We start from the raw sequence: 6,216 nt of genomic DNA, 5'->3' as shown, positions 1-6,216 counted from the left end.
TGGTGCTGTTGCCCTGCTGAAGTCTGAAGGTCATGAATGAATCTGGAAAGTATGCCATGGCAAATATTTTTAGAGTGAATGAAGACTCATCAAAGCATCAGGGACTTCTCCCTTAGGACATTTTCACTGTTCTTTGTCTGTGTCCTCTCAAAGGATGAATGTAGGAAACTAAAACAGATCAATACTCAATCACATTTACCTACTTAGCTGTGTTAGATGGGGAGTCTTACAGAGGACGATGAAGGTGTTTGAATAAAGACACTGATCTCCAGAGCCTCCCTGTAAGCCAGGGTGTCTGCAAGCACTGTGACAACACAGAAATAACAGAAATGTTGCTCTAACTTGAACCTCATTTAACATGTCAGTGATTTTATCTGGAAAGTAGGGCACATAGTTACAGCTCCTGAATGTTAATGATCCTCTGCACTGTGGGTGCACTTCAGCTCCACTACTCCATGGGATCTGACAAATGAGGAACATCATGTTGCAAATTGCACTATGAAGAAAAAAATAGGATTACTGACAAAGTGAATCAAGCATTGATTCCCAATTGAATCCACTTTACTCCAGAGGAGCAGACTGTTTAAGTGGAGCGGCAGAGGTTTAAGTAGATATTGAAATGATGAAGAAACACACTTTGCAAAACACATGGCAATGTTGGCTCCCAGTATATACATTAAATGTGGAAAGATTGTCATGTTCTTTCACACATGGTGACCCAGCAAAAGGAATTGAGGGTGACCTCCTCTGGAGAAAACTGGAAATGCATGTCCTACTAGTAATGCTATGGTAATAAAGAAAGCTTAGACATAAAGAAGCATTTGCAACACTTTCAGTAAGGCAGCAAAACTGGCTGGAAAAACTCAGAAGTCCGAATTCTAGCCAAGCTGAATTCAAAGGATACATTCCAGAGTTATATTTCATGGCATGTCTACTATCTACTCATGAATGATTTATCATTCCCAAAAACATCTGAAAACAAAAGACTAGAAGACTAGATTGATTGTGGTGACAACATAAAGTCAGATTGGAAGGATGTGATACTGAAGATTCAGGTTGCAGCTACTAACACCATGCCAATGGTGCCAGCAATAATCTACAGACTACTGCTTGTAGATTACTTTAGTCCCAGTATCAGCTGATTAAATTAAATAACTATGAGGGTACACTTGCCATGTGCCATAATGGCACATAATGTGCCATATTCTATTATTCTGTTTTGTCAATCTTTTATGTATTTTGTTTTTTCATGCTTGTCACTGTGCAGAGTTTGTGCATATGCATATTATGTACAGATATTTTGTTACCTAACATAGCTAAAGATTCATACAAAAAGTATTCAATATGTCAGTTTAATAGTACTAATAAGTGATTTTTAAATACAAAATAAGGTGTGTGACCTATGTAATGCTTAGTGCTATTTAAAAAAAAAAGATAAACAGCAATACCTGAAATCGCTTGAGATTACATAAAACTAATAATATCTTTTCTTTTATTTTCCTTATGTTCTTTTCTCAATTGCAATTACAGAAAAATAGATGAGTGATTGAGTCTGGGCTCATTTTAACTCACTTATGTAACGCCCACACTCCAGTCCATAATAACAGAATTTGAAACATTCTGAAGAATTTCTTGACGTTTGCAGTGACAGACTTTGGATGTGAATTATGGTGTTGTTCTTTATCTGCACCATGTTCACATTATGAAAATAGAACAGGGAGAGAGGAAGACAAGGGAGAAACAGATGTTACTCCTCTGAGACCGGCTAATCCACTGTCTTCTTCCAGAAAACCATGATAAGGTCATTAATGAATAAATTATCCAATGAATGAATTATTGATGTGCCCATGTTGGCAGTTGTGTGTAAAGTATCCTTAAGTGTATGACTTGGGATACTATAACCTCTAAGCTATGCACAAATAGTGATGAAGATTCAAATAAATTGGTATTTGTATGTCAATTAATTAGTATTTAGTACAAAAGCAAAATTTACCACTGATGTACGACTACATCACATTTTTAAAAAACTGATCACATTATACCATTTTTACCATAATATATCAAAGCAGATGTGTAATGCAGGTAGTAGCGGTAAGTCAAATGTATTTAGATACTGAGGTCCCTGATCATATTTGTTACTTTTAAGACAAAAAAGTTGAGTATGATGATGGAGAAATCACTACACTGTAGAAGTATTCATTCATAGGTGCGGTTAAGGATAGTTGCAGAGGGCTGGAACTTGTGCACTCAAATGGAATTAAACCATCTTTAATACCATTAATTGCACATTTGCTCTGCTTGCTTTGGTACATAAGTCAAATTGTCTGCCATAAAAAGGGTCTATTATATAAAGTCCATAGCACGATTGAATGAATTCCGTTTAATGTGTTTTTCTAATACTTTTCATGTCTTACAAGTTCAGAAAGTATGACTTATGTCTTTGTTTGGAGCTGAGTTCCACAGAAAGGACGGTGACGAAGCTACAGCACTGAGCAAGTGAGTTATACATGCAAAACTGTTGAATAACATTGATTATCTTGTTACAATGACACATGTCAAAGGGTGGGGGGTGTCAGGCAGACTTTGACAAAGGCCCAGTTGCGTTGGCTAGATGACTGGGTCAGAGCATCTCCAAGCAGAAGGTCTTGTGAGGTCTTCCCAATGTGCAGTGGTCAGTATCTACCAAAAGTGGTCCAAGGAAGTACAAGAGGTGAACCTGCGAAAGGGTCATGGGAACACAGGACTCATGCTGCACATGGGTAGCAAAGACTAGACCATCTAGTTCGATCACTCAGAAGAGCTACTGTAGCACAAATTGGTGCCAGATACCAGAGGACACCTTCAGAGGTCTTGTGGAGTCCATGCATCGATGGGTCAGAGCTGTTTTGGCCGCACGAGAGACCTACACAATATTAGTCCGCTGATTTTAAAGTTATGTTTTGGCTGTTTTTGACAAGTGGAGATGCCATAAGAATGGTCTGTTAGATAATATGCTGACGCCTGACATTATGAGTGGCAGATTCAAGAGCCTGTCACAATCTCAGTTTATATGGGTGGCTGGCATATGGAACTCAATGCTGTTTTAAAATTTTAATATGTAGAAAATAAAACATATATAAAGATATTTTAATAAAAATGTATTTATTTGTCACTTATTTTCATGATCAAATATCACATAAATCATACAAAATGTATGTGTGCAGTTTGTCTTGTATGTTTTACCAAACCAAGTATGATAAAACCTTTACATAAGAGAGTGCTGGAGCCACTCCTGTATAAGTAAAGCTTTTGATAAGTAAAGCAGTGACAGACAGTGCTAATAGTGGGACACATGATCAGGCCACATGGGTGAAAGTCTTTGGAAGTCTTGAGCCCTTTAGTAGGATTTTTAATGTTCTGAAGGTTTGAACAGTGCTTTCCCAAATAATAATTGACTCATCAGGGGTTTGAGGGTTCATGAGGTTCATGAGGTTGAAGAGATTGAGCCATACTGAATTGTTGTCATGTGTATGGAAAATAAGCAGCTAACAAGAAGATGTGTTTATACATTGTTCTCTCTAGTGTAGCTGCACATTTTCAGAGCTGGCCTTGCTAACTCAATAGTCGTCAGGGTTATATAATGCATGTAAGCTTTTCCATCAAAATGACATGCCTGTTTCATCTTAGCTGGGTTATTCATGGCCAATACTACAGTTCAAGAGCCCCACGTTCTATCTCTATCAAAGAGCAGAGTCCTTGATCCCTGGTTGTGACCCCTGTCAAAGAAGTGGCTCCTTCATCTGTGGTGACAGTTTTCTAGACCAAAGGGATTGTTACTAATCAATGCCTCTTAACCATTTTAATAATGAAAATAACAAACTATGACATAGCTTGCATTGGAGTATTTTTTTCCTGTCCATTAAAAGACCATCATCTCTAAAATAGCAATTTTTCTTTGAATAAAGCAAATACGCTTGTTTAACCTTCATTACCACATACTTCTGAGTTCATCTGCAGGGATTCTGAACGGGATTCATAAGAGCAAAGATTGTCTAATCTTCTTAACCCATAGATGAGTGTGTAATCCTTAAATTGGAGCTAAAAGATGAGAATGACCAATATTGAGGTTATGAGATTTTTGCAGGATGACATTCTTTTCCTCTTGTGATCTTTCCCTGAGACTGATTCGTGGATGCTCTTTTTATCTATAAAACTTTGATAAGCTACTTTGTGGTGTCCTTTGAGGAATGTCTTCTAAAATTCCACCAGTATTACAGTTATGGGGTGACAGCAGTAGGGAATTTGGCCTGCTTTTTGAAACTATTTAATTCAAGATTGCAGAGGATCTAAGTAAAGCAGCCAATAAGGAAATCTAGTCTAATGCCTTGAAGAGTTTAGACTTAGAGTTGTTTGATTACTGAGTCTTATATTCTTAAAACATATGAGTAAAACTGCCAGTAGGAAGAGGAAGAAAAGGTTTTTACACCTCTTGTGTTGTGTTTGTTTCAGCTGTTTTCAGTTACTTTTTCTTGAAATATGTGCAATGATCAGTCTATCATTTCACTTTTTTTTACATCAAGATGCTGACATTCATATCCAGAAAATTCCTGAAACAAGAGAAAACCAGCAGCATGTTTTATTTTGAAAGGCTGACCACCATATGACACTAAATAACTTTTCAAGATGGAAGTTTTTATTGCAAAGCAAAAGAAAACAATGTGAAAATTAATGGATTAATGGCACTCTCAGGATTCTTGTAAAAGTGTCTGTGTGATTCTGTGACTTACTGACAAAGAGTGGCAGAGGTTACAATGATGGGGTTGTTTACTCGCCCATAGGTTTGCCTTTACAATGACATGTGTACAGACATTCAGGGACCTCTCAGCAGGATATAGACAAAATGAGGCCACAGCCACTTGTCTTGGCTTCATGCAGTCCAAATTTGGAGTCAAAAGACCAAAAGATGAATTTTTCAGAATTATTTTTCAACAGGTATGTCCATGCGTTTTCCTCAGGTCCTTTTTGGAGACTCCAAATGGACACTTGGTTACCAAAGCTGTATAACCGCAATCAAACACCTATAACTTCACATCCCCTTTGCCTACAATCAAAATCTTGGTCTCTAATGAAAGCTGACGCCATATTATTATTATTATTATTATTATTATTATTATTATTATTGTTACATATAACCATATTTTTTTGTTTGGCCATATCTATCTATCTATCTATCTATCTATCTGTTTATTTTGGTATAAGTCATATGTTAAGTCGAAGAAGAACCAACCGTGTACCAAAATGCCGAGTGCGTAATGATATATGGTTAAACTCTTTTACGCACCGGGCGCACGCCGGTTACGCTTGGAGTTTGTTTATGGACAGCCAAACTTAATAGCTTAGTGTCATCAGAGACATTATAATAAGAGAAGAGCCTTAGAAGGACTTTGGTGTCATACACCGTTGGAAACCTCTGACTATTGGCTAAAAGGTTATCAACTTCATTTCACCGAATATTTCCATAGGCTGGAACAGCTGTCAATCAAAGCCATGTCGTCATTGTTGTCAGTCACATGTCCTCATTGGCTTTGGAGACATGTACTGCCTAATCCTAAACACCGATTGGCTTGTGTGTGGTGTCGTCAGAAGCAGAAGAGGCTCACGGTCGTAAACATCTAGTCACGTGTACTCTGAGATGGACGTGCAGGTCAGGAAATGACGTAAACGGACCGGATATGGTTTGTTATTTGTGTTATTACGTTACGTGTTGGACTAAATACATGGACATATTGAGGAAAGTATTTCGGTTTTATGGAAACGGATTTCATATTTCACAAGAATGGATACTTGGCGAGCTGTACAGAAAGTCCTAAGTCATAAGATGATCGTTTTGGATAAAGGGAAGACTTTGAAGGTATGTAGGCATTATAGCTTTTCTTACTTAGCTCAGGGGCTAGCCGAGCTAATCGCTAATACTGTTACGGCTGTGAGCAACCATATAAGTCGTGAGTGGTCTTGAATGAATCAGGACAATCTAAGCTTTCCAACGATGTACGGCATGAATATATATGTTTAAGGGTTGGTGTTTAAAACATTCAGAAGAACTTGTGGCTACTTCCTAACATCCGTCCCGTTCCGTAGACGGAACAGCGTGCGTTAAGTGGTTAATTAAACTTAATGTGATTCATTCACACTCTAATCAAAAGTCTATCCTCAGTAAATGTTGGAGGATGAAATTTG

The sequence above is a fragment of the Scomber japonicus genome, chromosome 13, assembly GCF_027409825.1.
Source record: "Scomber japonicus isolate fScoJap1 chromosome 13, fScoJap1.pri, whole genome shotgun sequence".
NCBI lineage: Eukaryota > Metazoa > Chordata > Actinopteri > Scombriformes > Scombridae > Scomber > Scomber japonicus.
The sequence above is the reverse complement of the archived record's forward strand: the minus strand, read 5'-3'. Positions refer to the sequence as shown.